At 49.1% G+C, this 16,244-nt stretch overlaps 1 long non-coding RNA gene across 1 annotated transcript; it reads left to right on the top strand.

Annotated features, from left to right (window-relative positions):
* Positions 1-1,315: 1,315 nt before the first annotated feature.
* Positions 1,316-13,371, top strand: LOC122433088. The gene is made up of 3 exons (XR_006267026.1): positions 1,316-1,544; positions 9,907-10,033; positions 13,303-13,371. It is a non-coding gene; the product is annotated as an uncharacterized LOC122433088 (long non-coding RNA).
* The last annotated feature ends 2,873 nt before the right edge of the window (positions 13,372-16,244 follow it).

Raw genomic sequence — 16,244 nt, 5'->3', positions numbered from 1 at the left:
TTCACACCGAGTGGTGGGACATGAAACCATGGGACTGGATTAAGATCAGCCACCTTTCTTTTCTAAAGGAAATGGGATAGAATGGAGTAGACTGTCCTAGAATAACACAGAACAGAAGACAACCCCGGCTGGCATTCCTCATAACAAGTAGCGTTTCATCAGACTTCTAGCTATCATCCAGTGTCCCTGGGTACTGGGTTACAATGCAAAGTCTATTTTTTCACTGTGGCTTGTAGCTAAAAATAGTTTGAAAACCCCTGATATGGAACCTATCTAAAAGGAAAGACACAAACAGCCAAGAGGGGTTTCCCTTGGAAGGGAGGCAGGCGGGGGGCTTTGTTTTATACAATTCTATACTATTTGGTTCTTTCTTTTTTAAACAATGAGCGTGCATTGCTTTTGCAATAAAATAAAGACCTTTTTAAACCTTTCAGTAAAAATAAACATTCCTGCCTCAGTCTCCAGGAAAGAGGCTGTGCAGTTTGAGCTGTCAACAAGTTTTTTGATGTGAAAAAGACCAAAACCCTGCCCCGAAGGGCTCTGCCTCCCAGTGGGCTACAAGGGTCTCCCTGGTTTTTTTCCACCCATCTTGCTCCAGAAAGCCATAGGATCGTCCAAAAAGGAAACACTCCTTAAGATGTCAGTCTCCATTTTCGAAAATGGAACAGGCGCACCAGTTTCAAGGCTGGGTTGGTGGGCAGAGCCCTGGGGATGGGGCTGCCAACTGGGGAGCGGGGCTGGAAACCCACTTGCCACACGCAGGCTGGTTTTCCTGCCATTTAGAGCAACAGGACAATATCACAGACCATTAGGAAAATCAACACACCCCCTCCCTCCACCACCAGCCTCACCCGCCATCCTTGTATTGTGTTTTCAGTTCAGTGTTACATCATCTAAGTATTTTCCATGTTGTTGAAGAGTTCTCACAACTCCTTCTTCTAAACGCCTACGTAAGAATCCACAAGGGGTGATAACATACCTGTTGACATCTATGACAAATGTCATGGCAGTAGATATCACCAGGCACTCAGTCTTTCCTTCCTTTTACAATCGGTTCCTTTGAGCAATTTCTCAGACGTGTGATCGCTGGAAAGAGTAGACCTTTCCAGGCCCCTGAAAACCCCTCTGCCAAACTGCTTTCTGAAAAGGCTGAGACCCACACCTTTTTAAGAAACTGCAGGCTGGGGTGATTAAGTCACTGCCACCTCTGACTTCTGACGTGAAACATCTGTGACTCAGGCGCCCTGGGTCAGGAAGAGAGAGCCCTATAGGAAAGAGAGAGACTTCCTCTCCCTCTGTGGGAACCAGGCAGGGTCTGAGCCATAGTGGAGGGGGCGGACCCTTGGAGGACTCGAAGGGCAGGGTGGGCATCCTTTCATCTCCCTCCCAGATGGAAACCTGGAACCCAGACCCTCAGCATCCCAGGGCTGGGAGGATGGACCGTATCGGTAGGCTGTGACCCTGAGCGATGTGGTCCCGACCATGTTCTGCTGGTGGCTTGGTCAGGTCGGGCTCTCAGGAGAATACTGCAGGCGAGACGGCTTGTAAGTAACCCACGTTTGGTTCTTACCTTCTGGTAGGTGCTAGTAGATTCGGTGTCTGTGGGGAGCCCATCTCCTGGGTCATAGACAACTGTCTTCTCTCAGTGTTCTCACACGGTGGGAGGGTCAGGGATCTCTTTTATTCATTTTTAAATAATTTTTTTTTTTTTACTTTCGGCTGTGCTGGGTCTTTGTTGCTGTGAGAGGTTTTCTCTAGTTGCAGCGAGCAGGGGCAGCTCTCCGGTTGTATTGTGCACACTTCTCATTGTGATGGCTTCTCTTGTTGCGGAGTACGGACTCAGGCGCACAGGCTTCAGTAGCTGTGGCTCCGGGGCTCTAGGGCACAGGCTCAATAGCTGTGGCACACAGACTTAGATGCTCAGAGGCATGTGGAATCTTCCCAGATAAAGCATCGAACCTGTGTCTCCAGCGTTGGCGGGCTCCATCATCATGATGGCCTACTCACCTCTCAAAGGCCCTTCCTCCTAACACTCTCACATTGGAGGTTAGGCTCCAACATAGGAATTTTTTTTTTAGGTTTTTCCTTTCCGGCTTGGCTGTGGGACTTCAGTTCCCCCACCAGGGATTGAACCCCGCACCCTGGGCACTGAAAGCAGAGTCCTAACCACTGGACCACCACGGAATTCCCATCAATTTGAAGGGGACACAAACCTTCAGTCCTGGGAAAATGCTGAGCAGGGAAGACGAGGCCTGTGGTTTGTCCAGACGGGGCAGATGGATGAATGGGGATACAGACTCGTGTCGGCTCTGCCTTCAGGGGCCCCCAAAACCCTCACAAGGCCTGGGGTTCCTCGTAGATGAAAAGCTGCGGCTTCCTGCTTCCAGGCAAGACCCTTGCATGCCTTCTTTAAGGCATGGCAGGTGTTCGCCCTGTGCCCACCCCCTTCCTGGGGTATGGAGCCTTCTCCAGTCCCGTGTTGGACAGGAGGGATTGAGAACAAGAAAGAAAAAAAAAAAAAAGAAGGGCCTGTCGGAGTCACCAGTGGCATGCTTATTCTGAGCCCTTCAACAGGTTACTTAGTTTTCTCACAACCGCACCGGGCCAGGGGCATCACGGTCCCCACCAACCCCATCACTGGCTGCCCACTTAGGATCAAGACCACACTCTTGGGACTTCCCTGGCCATCCAGTGGTTAGGACTCTGCACTTTCACTGCCAAGGGTCCAGGCTTGATCCCTGGTCGGGGAACTAAGATCCCGCAAGCCACATGATACAGTCCAGAAAAAAAACAAATAACATTTTAAAAGAATAATTTTAGTTCCACAGACTAGATTGTTTCAAAGCAAATCCCTTACATCACATGTCATCTGTAAACACCCCAGGTTGAGTGTCTAAAAGATGAGAACTCTTTTGAAAAGGATAACCAGAAAACTACAATGTGGCTCTCACAAAATGAACTTCTGAATTTCATTTCATGTCATCCAGTCTGGGTTTATATATCCCTGACAGTCTCATCAATGTTTTTAAAGGAATCTGATTTGTTCGAAACAGGATCCTGTTCACAGTCTCCAGCAGTTGGCACTCAGCTCGTCTGGCACATAGTAGGTGCTCAGTAAACACTTGCTGGGTGGCCAAATGTGGGGGAAAAAATAATCAAAACATCAACACACATTGGTAGAGTACTTCTCAAGCTGGGCCCCACGGATGTTCTTATCCTGCTAACCCTGGCGGCCGTGCCAAGAGGTGATGTCTTTTGTGGTTCCGTTTTACAAAGGACAAAAAAGAGGCACAGAGAGGTCAAGTGACTTGTCTGAGGCCACACAGCAAGGACAAACCAGTGAAGCCGGCATGGGGCACCAGCGAACTGTGCCAGGTGCTACACTTTACCTGACAACAGCCCTCATCTCCAGGCAAGGACATTGTGGGCAAGGCTGGCCTCACACACACCCAACAGTCCCCTAGGAGCATGAAGACAGACCAGCACTTGGCACAGTTTCCCAGGCCAAGAGTTAATCCCCTCTCCACACTCAACCCCGTCGGTGCGCTGCAGAGGGACTCCTGACCCACTTTCCCTCCTTCAGGAGGACCTCCTCTGGGCCCCAGAGGGAGGAGCCGAGTCATCTCAGGTTGCCCTGACCCTGTTTGGTCATTCAACAAATATTTATTGATCATCACTAGCTGCCAGCCATTGTGGCAGGCCCAGGAGAACAAATAATGCCCAAGATCAAGTTTAAGTCCAGTGGGAAGACAGAACTTAAAGGAGACCACTAAATACTTTTATAACAGTCAATGGAAAAAGGGCATATGGAAAGGATGTAGAAGCTGCAGGTGCATCTGGGTAGGGTGATCAGGGAGGACTTCCTGGAGGAGGTGAGACCAAGGCTGATGAATGTAAACTCCTAAAGCTAGTGGCGGAGTTCTTTTTTTCTCCCTTTGATATTGATGCAGTTTATTCTGAACTTGGTGGTATTTTTTTTTAATTGAAGTATAGTTGATTTACAATGTTTCAAGTTACAGCAAACTGATTCAGTTATATGCTTATATTTATCCTATACTTATATTTATTCTTTTTCATATATTTTATATTATGATTGAAGGCAGGAGGAAAAGGGGAGGACAAACGATGAGACGGTTGGATGGCATCACCAACTCCATGGAGATGAGTTTGAGCTAGCTCCAGGAGTTGGTGATGGAGCCAACTCCCAGAGCCAAGCTCAGGGAAGCCTGGCATGTTGAAGTCCATGGGGCTGCAAAGAGTCAGACATAACTGAGTGACTGAAATGAACTGAACTGGTGTTCTTTTCCAGATTCTTTACCACTATAGGTTATTATAAGATACTGAGTATAGTTCCCTGTGCTACACAGTCCACGCATGCTCAGTTGCTAAGTCCTGTCTAACGTGTTGCGACCTCATGGACTGTAACCCACCAGGCTCCCATGCCCATGGGATTTCCCAGGCAAGAATACTGGAGTGGGTTGCCATTTCCTCCTCCAGGGGATCTTCCTGACCCAAGGATCAAACCCCGGGACCAGAGGAGGCAGACCACAGAGTCTGAGAACTCTACGTTGGGGCAGTTTATTAAGTACTTATGAGGTGTAAGGGTTGGATCCACAAAGACCCAAGGGTGGGACTTTTCTTCTGATTTGTTCACTGCTTTAACCCCAGCGCCCAGAAAAGGGGTTGGTTAACAGTAAGCTTTCGATGGTTGATTTATGCCTGAATGAATGAAACAATTAATGAGTCAATCCATCAATGAGTGACTGAGGAATTAATGATTGAGTGATTGAATCAGTGAAGGAGTGAGCAAATTTATGAATGAGTGAGTAACTGAGTCAGGAGTGAGTGCAGGCATCTGTATTCTGAATGCTGACTCTGTGGAGTGGCTGGGGAGGGAGGTGGATACAAAGAAGAAATTACTGCTCCCTGAGGGGTAGGAAATCCAACAAAGGCCTCTTAAAGGGGCTGATGCTCAAGTCAAATCTTAGCATACGGGTGAGGCAGGAGGGAGGGAGAGCATTCCAGATGGAGGGCACTGCACGGGCAAAGGCCTGGCGGGCTGACAATCGCCTGCGGTTCAGAATTACTGGGACGTAGGATGAAGGTGGTTGTAGAAAAGAGGTTGGTGGTAAGTCAGGGATGGGCCCCCAGGCTCTGGGACCAAGCATCTGAAGGCCGCCCTTAAGTGATGAGGAGTCAGAAATTCTAAGCAGAAAAACAGTGGGATCGGACCTGACTGTGTCTGGCTGTAGGATTTCCCTAGCCCAGACCTTTCACCCTTTCACTGCCTTCCAGAGCAGGACTGAAGCCCAAACACATAATTCCCACTCCCAAGGCTGAATCTTTCATTACTTATTAAAAAAAAAAAATGCAGGTGCTTCAAAATATTTACCCAGCACCACCCGGGGCACAGAAATAATAGTTGAACTAACTGTTTACTTCTGCCAGGCCTGGGGTCAGCCTTGGTTATGTCCCAACAGCTCTGTAAGGTAAGTACATTTGGGCCCCATTTTATGAATGAGGAAAGTGAGCTCAGAGAGGTTTAGAGAATGGCCATAAGTCACACAGCTACTTGGGAGTCACTCCAGAGCCCAGGCAGTCTGGCTCCAGAGCCCCTGTTGCCATCACTGGAACTGCCTAAAGCATTGGCCCTGGTTTTCTGCCTTCGATTTGGAAAAGTAACCCACCACACTCAGGACAGGCACTCCAGGAAAGGCTGCCTTTGCCCAACTGGCCTCAGCTTTATATCACCGCGTGCTTTGGAGAACATGACAGTCACTATTGTGTTCCCTAGGGGCTTCCCAGGTGGCTCAGTGATAAAGGATCCGCCTGCCGATGTACGAGATGCAGGTTTGACCCTTGGGTTGAGAAGATCCCCTGGAGAAAAAAATGGTTACTCACTCCAGTATTCTTGCCTGGGAAATTCCATGCATGGAGGAACCTGGTGGGCCACAGTCCATGGGATCGATGACTTAGCGACTAAACAACAATTGTGTCCCCCTCGGGGCTGTTGTTGAGGACAGTGCTGTCAGGCCCAGCATGCTGCTGTGTCCCCTAGATAAAGAGAAAAGCCCTGGGTTCTTCAGGCCCAGGAAAGCCAGACTCCTCTTGAACTCTTGTTTTCAGCCAGACTTCCCTTGAACTCTTAATTTGTTTTCACCTTTGAAACAGTGAGAATCTTGAAATTGATCCCATTTCCCCTCTTTGCTTTGGCTGCTAGGAAACTCAAACCAAATGTATATCCCAGCTCTGGAAAGAGAAGGGTGCTTCAACACGAATTTTTTTTTTTTTTAATTTTCCTTCCCTCCTTTTTTTTATTTTTTAAGTTTCTACATTAGAAAAAAACTTCATTGCTCTGTTGATATCCTTGTTAGTTACTTCTCATTCATTTTGGCAAGAGGCAAGGTTACAGGTAAATACATACATACATGAAAAATGAATGAGTAACAATAATATCATGAGATCAGGGTTTCTCAACCTTGGTGATATTAATATTTGGAGCTGGCTCATTCATTGTCGTGGGGGGCCATCCTGTGCACTGTGGGGTGTTTAGCAGTATCCCTGGCCTCTCCCCATCAGATAGCAACCCCCCAGCCCCTCAGCATTCTGTCAACCGAAGGTATTCATTGTAAGATGTCCCCAGGGGGCAGACTCACCCAGTTAAGAACCTCTGCTCTGGCTCGCGCTCCTTAAAGGCAGGCCGAGATTGTTTAGGACAGCAGCCAGGGACTTCCTCGGGGTGGTAGTTGACAGGGAGAGAACGGCTGGCACAAGGGATGAACAAATGTCCACCCCATCACCCCTCTCCAGGCTTTCTGCCCCTAGAGCTCTTACCATCTCAATCCTCATGGCAGCCCCAGAGAGTCAAAATTAGATCCCCACTTTACAGATAAAGGCACTGGGGTCCAGAGAGGCTGAGCACGTGGACCAAGGTCACACAGCACATGGGCGACAGGACAGAGAGGAGCAGGGAGTGGTCACTGCAAGACACTGGACGTAAGCTGGATTCCGGACTCAGACTTGACTAGGCAGCTGGAATCCCAGGTGGGGGAATCTGAGCATGAAATTGCCCATAAGTGGGCATCTGAACAGCTTACTTAAGACCGGGGGACTCATGAGAGAACCGAAAACGTGTATGTGGATGTTGTTACAGCATTGTTCACAATAATCAGAAGATGGAAACAACCCACACAGCCAACCACAAACGAACAGATAAACATGGTCTACTCACACAAGTGGAATATTATTCAGCCATAAAAGGAACAAAGTCGGCTTCATGCTATGACGTGGATGAGTCTTGAAAACATCATGGGCAGTGAAAATAGCCAAACATGAAAGGTCACATATTGTATGATTCTGTTGACGTGAAATGTCCAGAATAGGCAAATCTGGAGACAAAAAGTAGATTCGTGGTTGCTGAGAGGTAGGGGGTAGGGAGTGGGGGAAGTGGGAGGTAATAGCTAAAGGGGGCAGGGTTTCCTTCCCAGATGACGAAAATGTTCTAAAACTGTGATAGTTGCACAACTCTCTGTGTACTAAAAGTCATTGAACTGTACACTTTAAATGGGTGAATCAATCGGGACTTTCCTGGTGGTCCAGTGGTTGAGAATCCGCCTCCTAATGCAGGGGACAGAGGTTCAATCCCCGGTCGGGGAAGATCCCACGTGCCACGGGGCAGCTAAGCCCATGTGCCACGACTACTGATCCTGTGCCCCAGAGTCCATGAGCCACAACTACTGCAGCCTGCATGCTTAGAGCCTGGGCTCTGCAACGAAGAGTAGCCCCGCTCACCACAACTAGAGAAAGCCCACACACAGCAGTGAAGACCCAGTGCTGCCAAATAAATAAATAATGGGTGAATCGTTTGGTATGTGAATGATGTCTCAATAAAACTGTTAGAAAATAAAATAAAGACTGAGTGGGAGGATACTCCCAAAGCAGAGGATTCAGGCTTTAGTAGTGTTGGCTGTGCTACTGCCTGGCTGCATGACCATGGACAAATCACTTCACCTCCCAGAGCCTCAGTTTCCTTATCTGTTAAATGGGTATATCCACAGTCCCCCACCTGCTAGGGTTCAAGGGAAGTTGAAGGAGCTAAAGCATGCAGCCCAGAGCCTGCCATTTGAGAGCACTATAGACGTTAGCATCTACAGTATAGCTATAATGGATGTACAGTGTCCATTCCAGGAATGGGATAATTTTTTGGAATCAAAATCACACAGGCTTTCTTGCCTTGGGAAGAAAACAAAAGCCCTCACTGTTGTCCTAGCCCCCAATCCTAAAATCAGGCTGGCCTTCTTTCTCTAGACCCAAAGGGCCCAGTCTATCACTTATAGCTTCAAGAGACCAAATGACCCCAGTGGTCTGCAAAGAGGTCCTCATGGCTCCCATCACCTGGGGCTCTTGAATGCGTGCTCCATTCCCTGTAGTCCCCACTGCTCCTGGTGGCTTTGAGGACCTCAGGAAAGTTAAAGAGAGGATGGCACTGACCCTGCAAAATAACCCAGCCTGGGTGGGATGGGGTGAGGGGACTCCCCAAAGAAGCAAGTGTGTGTGGGGGGCTTATCCCTCAGAAACCTGTCCCTAGGGGAAAACAGAGGATCTCTATCAACATGGCCTGGGGAAAAAAGTCTGTACTCTTTTCGGACCTGCCCCCACAGGCTCCAGGCCAAGAATGTGCACAGCAGCATCTATTACGTTTCTAAAATTATGCCTAGGTCTGGGGGCGTTGGCCAGGGCTAGGAGCGGGAAAGGATGTGGTAGGCGGGCAGGCAGGCAGGAAGCCTTTAATCCAGCGCCTTGTGCCCCAGCTTGCACACTGGGCAGTGGGAAAGGAGTGCCCCTTCAGCAGATGCTAGGTCAGTCCAAAGAATCAAAAGCCCTTCTGTGCACAGCCTGGGCGCTCAACCGTTTTTCAACATTGCTGCACTGCCTTCCCGGATGGTTTGAGTTTTCTTTGGATAGAGGCAGTTGGGGGGGGAAGAGATGATGTCTTTGGGCCACCCAGTTTGAAAAGTAAATGAGAAAAAGAAAATTCCTGGTGGTCAAAAATCTACAAGTGGGAACAGGGTTGCTGCAGACAGTTGTGCAGGCCGTGCACTGCACAACTGCTGAGGAGGCTCTCCTCAAACACAGAGTCATGCTGTGTATATACCCATTCGAGGTCACCCATTATGTACCAGAAGGACCACCTGGCTCAGGTGACCAGGGCCTTATTCTTGGATGGAGCTGGGGGGATGGGAATCAGTGGCCAGCTGATGTGGGGGACACAGCAAGACCTCATTACAATGTCAGTCCTGATTGAAACAGACACTGCCCTTACAGATCACTAAATGAAACAGGGTCGGGGAGGAAGGAGAAGTCAAGGGAGTAAGAGCTCCAAAATTTGTGGGCGCTCCTACCTTCCAGATACGATTGCCAGAAAAAAATAGAGGATACCCAGTTAAATTTGAACGTCAGATAAACAATGAATACAAAATATCCCCAGGGCCAGATCAAACAAAGAAACAATGAAATTTTTTTTAGCATAAGTATGCCCCCAAATATTGCATGGGATATACTTACACTAAAGGAATCACCTGTTAGTTCTCCGACAGTCTCTATTTCTCTTTGGTAATTCTAGCAATCCTACCCTCCCTCAGAGGGCATGTCTGTAAAAGCTCTTTGCCACCCACCATTGCCTGGAAATAGCTATTAAACCAGCATCTAATCAGGAACAAACTTCCCCCAGGCCTTTTGTCTGCTAAGCAGGATGGGAAGCAAGAGAGCACTCCCCCTTCTCCTACACACACGTGCACACGCACACACACACACACACACACATATGTTGGTGTCATTGCAAAGGCCTCTTCCTCTCCTGGGAGCTCTGAAATCGCCACCTGGCCTGGGTAAAAGGTTTCTCTATAGGTGGGTGCCCAGCACGGCCCAGCATGTCTGTGGGGAGGACGGAAAGCCAGCCTTGGAGCCTGAGGATCTCAGAGCACTGCCCACACAGCCGAAACTGGAAGAGTGTATCTTGCACAAGGACAGCGCGGTAAGTCAGACGCTGTGACTCTGGGAACCGGGTGACCTTGGACTCAGGTGTCCTCTCATTCATTGGAGCTGGGGTTGCCCAGGGGTCAGCCTAGTGGGGGGCGGTGCTCAGGTCGATGGGGAGGCTCCTCCCTAGCTGTCCCCTTGGGTTTTCTGGAAGGTAGGTAGAGAATGAGGGAGGTAGGGTGGTAGGCAACCCCCAGGAGGTTTCTATGGGAAGATCTGGCTAACTTCTTGTGGCGCCACCTGTGGTCAGAACCGACTACACGTGACCAGTGGGTGGTGGCACCAACCCAGCTTGCAGGACTCTCATGGGCACAGGAAACCTGGACAGAAAGTTACCCAAAGCCCAGGCAGGACAGACCTGGATCAGGAACCAGAAGAGCCCTAGCAAGTAACAGGAGGGTCTCCCCAGCTTCCCATCTCCCCCTCCAGCTCAGAACTGGTGATCAACTTCTCCACCCGTGCTCCCCACTCCTCTGTCTGTCTGAGCCCCTGGGAAGGGTAGGGAGGTGAGGAGGAGCTAAAATGCCCCAGGGATGAGCCAGCTCTGTTTGGGAGCAGTTCCACCCTCGCTGGTGACTCAGGTGGTAAAGAATCCACCTGCAATGCAGAAGACCTGGGTTTGATCCCTGGGTGGGGAAGATCCCCTGGAGGAGGACATGGCAACCCACTCCAGTATTCTTGCCTGGAGAATCCCCATGGACAGAGGAGCCTGGCGGGCTACAGTCCAGGGGGTCACAAAGAATCAGACACGACTGAACAACTAAGCCCAGCACAGCAACGTGCCTACTCACAAAACAGGAGGATTAAAAGAGAAACGGAAGAGCACCGATGTCTCTCCTATGAGAACCAGTGTCAGTCAAGATCTCTCTTGAGAATTGTCTTTGGACCACGGATCACTTGCGGATTCCCTGGTGGTTCAGCAGTAAAGAATCTGCCTGAGAATACAGGAGATGCAGGTTTGATCCCTAAGCCAGGAAGATCCCCTGGAGAAGGAAATGGGAACCCACTCCAGTATTCTTGACTGGGAAATCCCATGGACAGAGGAGCCTGGTGGGCTACAGTCCATGGGGTCACAAAGAGTCAGACATGAGAGCAACTAACACTTTCACTTCCACCTTCCTAGCCCACAGGTCAGTGGACACCATTTGGGAGGCTCCCTGTGGCTCCCAGAGACTTTCGAGAGTCCCTCTCCATCATCCCAGAATCCTGTTCCCTGGAGAGGCACAGGGGCACTTGGTCCTTGCAAAAGCTGCCCTGTGTGGTGGCATAAGTAGGGCAGAGATGCCTTCTTCCCACGAGAGGGCCAGCCAACCGAGTTCTTTTTTATTTTTAATATTTTTATTTATTTATTTATTTGGCTGCATCAGGTCTTAGTTGCAGCATGTGGGATCTAGTTCCCTAACCAGGGATCAAACCCAGGCCCTCTCCATTGGGAGTGCAGAGTCTTAGCCACTGGGCCACCAAGGAAATCCCTAACCAAATTCTTGATTCTAGTTTTTGTTTCCACTTCTGATCCTTGTGGGGTGGAAAGAGGAAAGGTGCTCACAAGGGCAGAGGCCAGAGCTGCTCTGTCACCAGGGAAACTCACAATGCAGCCAGAAGCAGGTCCCCAGGGCTGCTTTCTCCTGAGTAATTTGGTCACAATTGGGTTCGAGGGGTCAGACCCTATTGTCCTGCCTATTTAGACTTGTGGAGTCACAAAGAGTCAGACATGACTAAGCACGCATGCACACACTGCAAAGGCAGAGTAATATTCTCCCCTCCAACTGCCAACTCCTGGAGGGCAGGACCCTGCTGATTCAGCATGGATGGACTCCTGCGAGAGCCCCCAGAGGGAGCAGGCAGTCAGGGAAGGCTTCCTGGAGGCAGTGGCACTGGTTGAAGCCAGAGTTCACTGCAAGGAGGAGCAGGAAGGACACTGTCTTACAGAAACAGTGAGATGGAAGGTGTGGCACACGGACTGACTGAGCAGACAGGTAACCCTGGGCAGCTCTGGCTGGTGGAACCGGAGCATGGGGTGGGGAATGGGGAGCTAGAGGAACAGCTGAACAGAGAGAGCATTCTAGAAAGCAGGATTCAGATTCAAGAGAGCCAGCCTTTCCCTGACTCCTGCTGCCCGATGACTAGGCAAAGCCACTTCACTTGCTAAACCTCAGTTTCTTCATCTCTAAGACTCTGATGCTGGGAAAGACTGACAGCAGGAGGAGAAGGGGGCGACAGATGAGACGGTTGGTTTGGCATCATCAACTCAATGGACATGAGTTTCAGCAAACTCTGGGAGATGGTGAAGGACAGGGGAGCCTGGTGTGCTGCAGCCCAAGGGGTCACAAAGAGTCAGACACAACTGAGCGACTGAACAACAAGATGGGAACAACGGCAGTGATGAACATTGCTGCTCTGGGGGGTCCCTTCGCTCCCTGCCAGACCCTGGGGTCTGCATTTACCTGCACATCTCACTCATTCCCATGACACCCCTAGAAAACAGGGGACACCCTTATCTCCATTGTACAGATGGGGCAGTTGAGGCTTATGATGGTTCAGGAAGATGTCCTAGGTTCCAAGGTTCAGGGTTTGAACCCAGATCCCAGGATTTGAAGCCCAGGCTTGAACTGACCCTAGGAAGGAGCAGGGGGGATGCTGTTTGGAACGTGAACACAGTTGTCTCTCACTTTCTTTTTTCCTCCCTGGGGTGGCCATAGCAGTTAGCACAAACTGAGTGGCTTTGGAAAAAAAAAATTGGGGCTTCCCTGGTGGTCCAGTGGTTAAGAATGCACCTTGCAATGCAGGGGACACAAGTTCGATCCCTTGCCCAGGAGGATCCAACATGCCTCAGGGCAACTAAGCCTGAAGCCCACTCGCTCTAGAGCCCATGCTCCCAACAAGAAAAGCCGCCGCAGTGAGAGGCCCACACACCACCTCTCCAGAGTAGCCCCCGCTTGCTGCAACTAGGGAAAGCCCACACGCAGCAACGAAGACCCAGCGCAGCCAAAAATAAATAAATATATTTTTAAAAAATCGGACATTTATTTATTCTCTCTCAGTCTTGGAGCCCAGAAGTCTGAAATCAAAGTGCTGGCAGGCTTGGTCCCTTCTAGAGGCTCAGTGTGGGGGAGAACCTTCTCCCTGCCCCTCTCCCAGGTTCTGGGGGCTTCCAACTGATGCAGCTCAGGACACTCTACCCCAAAATACTGCACCCCAGCATGCTGAATACCTCAAGCAGAAGCAGGAAGATCACCCTGACCTTGTCCTTCTTCCCTGAAACAGGAGAATAAAATTCCCATCGGAGAGGTGGCCTCCCGGTACCAGGAGGAAGGGGGACTTTCTTATCACCAGGGGCAGGGAACTGGGGGTCAAGAAATCTGAACAAGGTTTGTTCATCTCACCTTTTCCCTTGTTATTTCTCCACTTCCCACCCCAAACCCAAACCCCTTTGTCTTCCCTGTTCTTCACACTTGTTTCTTTGTCTCAAAGGTACAAAATCTTCCTGTTTTGATCACTTCTGATCTGTATTCTCTTGTGAAGACTCCTCTGTACAAGTGAAAAGGTGTTTCCTTCTCTCCTGTTCATCTTTGTCAGTTCAACTTCCAGACCCAGCCAGGGACCTTAAGAGGGTTGAGAAAAACTTTTTCCTCCTTACCTGGCAGTCCTGGAGTGTTCTTGGCTTGTGGCTGCATCTCTCTAATCTCTGCCTCCATCATCCTTGTATCTGCATTCTCTCTTCCTCTTACAAGGACGCTTGTCATTGGATTTGGGGCCCCCACCTGTATAATCCAGGATGCTCTTGAGAGTCTTTCTTTTTTTTTTTTAATGATTTTTTTTTTCTTTTTAAGCACACAGCTTGCAGGATCTCAGTTTCCTGATGAGAGATGGAACCCAGGTCACCGCAGTGAAGGCACCAAGTCCTAACCACTGGATCCCCAGGGAATTCCCTCAAGGGTCTTAATTACATCTGCAAAGATCCCATTCACAGGTTCTGGGTAGAGATCTCTTTGGGAAGGGGCTCCATTCAGCGCCCTCCACTCTCCCCATCTCTGGGAGGGAGGACTGACCAGAGCAGACAAGACTCCAGAGGCCCCATGAGCAAATCACACACACAAAGGGAGGGACTCTGCAGTGAGAAGTTTACTTTCTGGTGGCTCCTCTGAAGCCTGGCTTCCTTCTACAGCCTCGCTGTCTGACGAGGGAGTAGCCAGCCCCACTTGGCTGCTAAAACTTGAAATGTGGCCAGTCCCAATGGAGCCGTGCTGCAGTGCCCAACACACGCCAGAATCCAAAGACTTTACATGAAAAAAGGAATAAATATAAAATATCTCATTTATAACTTCTTATATCAATTACATGTTCTAATAGCAACATTTTAGGGGGCTTCCCTGGTGGTTTAGTGGTTAAGAACCCGTCTACCAATGCAGGGGACATGGGTTCGATTCCTGGTCCAGGAAGATTCCACATGCTGTGGAAGCAACTAAGCCTGAGGGCCACAACACTGAGCCCTCCGCTGCAACTAGAGAAGCCACCACAATGAGTAGCTCCTGCTCGCCACAACTAGAGAGAGCCTGTGCGTAGCAACAAAATCCTAGAGCAGTCAAAATAAATAAGTGAAATAAATCTTTCTAATAAATAAGCAAATAACATTTTGGATAGACTGGGTTAAAATATACACTATTCATAGTAAGTTCATTCATTTTATTGTTTTAAATTGCAGTAAAATTCACATATCACAAAATCAACCATTTTAAACCAAACAACTCACTGGCATTTAGTACATTCACATGTTGTGCGACCATCACCACTACCTAGTTCTGGGACATTTCTATCAGCCCAAGTACCCTGATGAATAGATGAGACCTTCTTTAAGTTGGATTCAGGAAGGCAAGAAGGGGGAGCTCTCGCACCCTCTCATACGTTGCTGTCTGCAGACTCCAAACAGGAAGAGATGTACCTTGCAACTCCAACAGGAAGAAAGTTATTACTTTACTACCCCAGGAGGAAGAAGGAAGGATTTTCCTCCTGTCCGGCACTGCCCAGCCAAGTGAGGCTGTAACAAACCAGCCCAAGAAAAAGGCACTACACTTAGAACTCCCAGCTTCCTCAATGAGCTCTTTGTTTATAATAGCCACCTCCCAACCTCCTTTCTCTTCTAATAAAGGAAGAAATGGTCCTGTCTTTGTGTCCTGGACTTGGTTTATAGTTTTGCGGTTAGAGGTACAGCTGTAACCATCCCTGTCCTATTGCAATCTGCTCTGCTATTCCTCATAAACCCAGTTGCTGTTAAAAACAAACAAAACACAGAAACCGACTTGTTTTAGTTTTATCAACAACCCAATTAGCAGTCACTCCGTCTCTCCCCATCGCTTGGCCACACTGACTTGGCCACTAGTCTCTATGGAGTTACCTACCTTAGTCTAGAACAAGAGCAGGGACTGCAGTTGCTATCTTTAATGCCATGGAATGCTGGCTTCCAGACCTATAGAGCGGTAACAGTTGGGGCCAGGCACAACCCCCCACCTCCGCTCGGTAGCTCAGCCTGGCACAAAGTGGATCTCCATAAACATATATGCGGGAGAAGGAAGGAAGCAGGGATCCCAAAGAGAAGCAACTCTGGGATCCCATTCTAACCCTGTCCGAAATGGCTGGGCAGCAACTCAGTCGAAAAAGTAGAGAGTGTGTGTGTGTATGTGTGTGTGTGTGTGTGTGTGTGTGTGTGTGTGTGTGTGTGTGTGTGTGTGTGTGTGTGTGTGTGTGTGTGTGTGTGTGTGTGTGTGTGTGTGTGTTATAATTTTAAAAATATATGTGTGTATATATATTTTATAGATACCAAATATATCTATTTGGTCTTTACCCCATTCCTGGCACAGAGCCCCTAAAATCCTTGGAATTTCCTGAGTGATAAGAGTGTCCTTTGTTTGCTAATGGGAACTCAGGGACTGGGGCTAAAAAGCTTCAGGAGGGGAGCTGGTAGCCAGAAAAAACAGCCAAGTGCCTTGAGAGTGGGAACTTTCAGTCCCATCTACTGGGGAAAAAGGCTGAAGACTGAGTTTAGTCACCAGCAGCTGACAATTTAATCACTTGGGCCTGTGTAATCAAACCTCAATTTAAAAAATACCCTAAATAATGGGGTTCCGGGACTTCTGGGTTGGTAAACACATCATGTGCCAGGAGCGTGGCACACCCTCATCTCCAAGGGGTCAGACGTCCCTGTGCTCAGG

This window comes from Cervus canadensis, chromosome 32, assembly GCF_019320065.1.
Source record: "Cervus canadensis isolate Bull #8, Minnesota chromosome 32, ASM1932006v1, whole genome shotgun sequence".
Taxonomy (NCBI): Eukaryota; Metazoa; Chordata; class Mammalia; order Artiodactyla; family Cervidae; genus Cervus; species Cervus canadensis.
The sequence above is the reverse complement of the archived record's forward strand: the minus strand, read 5'-3'. Positions and strand labels throughout refer to the sequence as shown.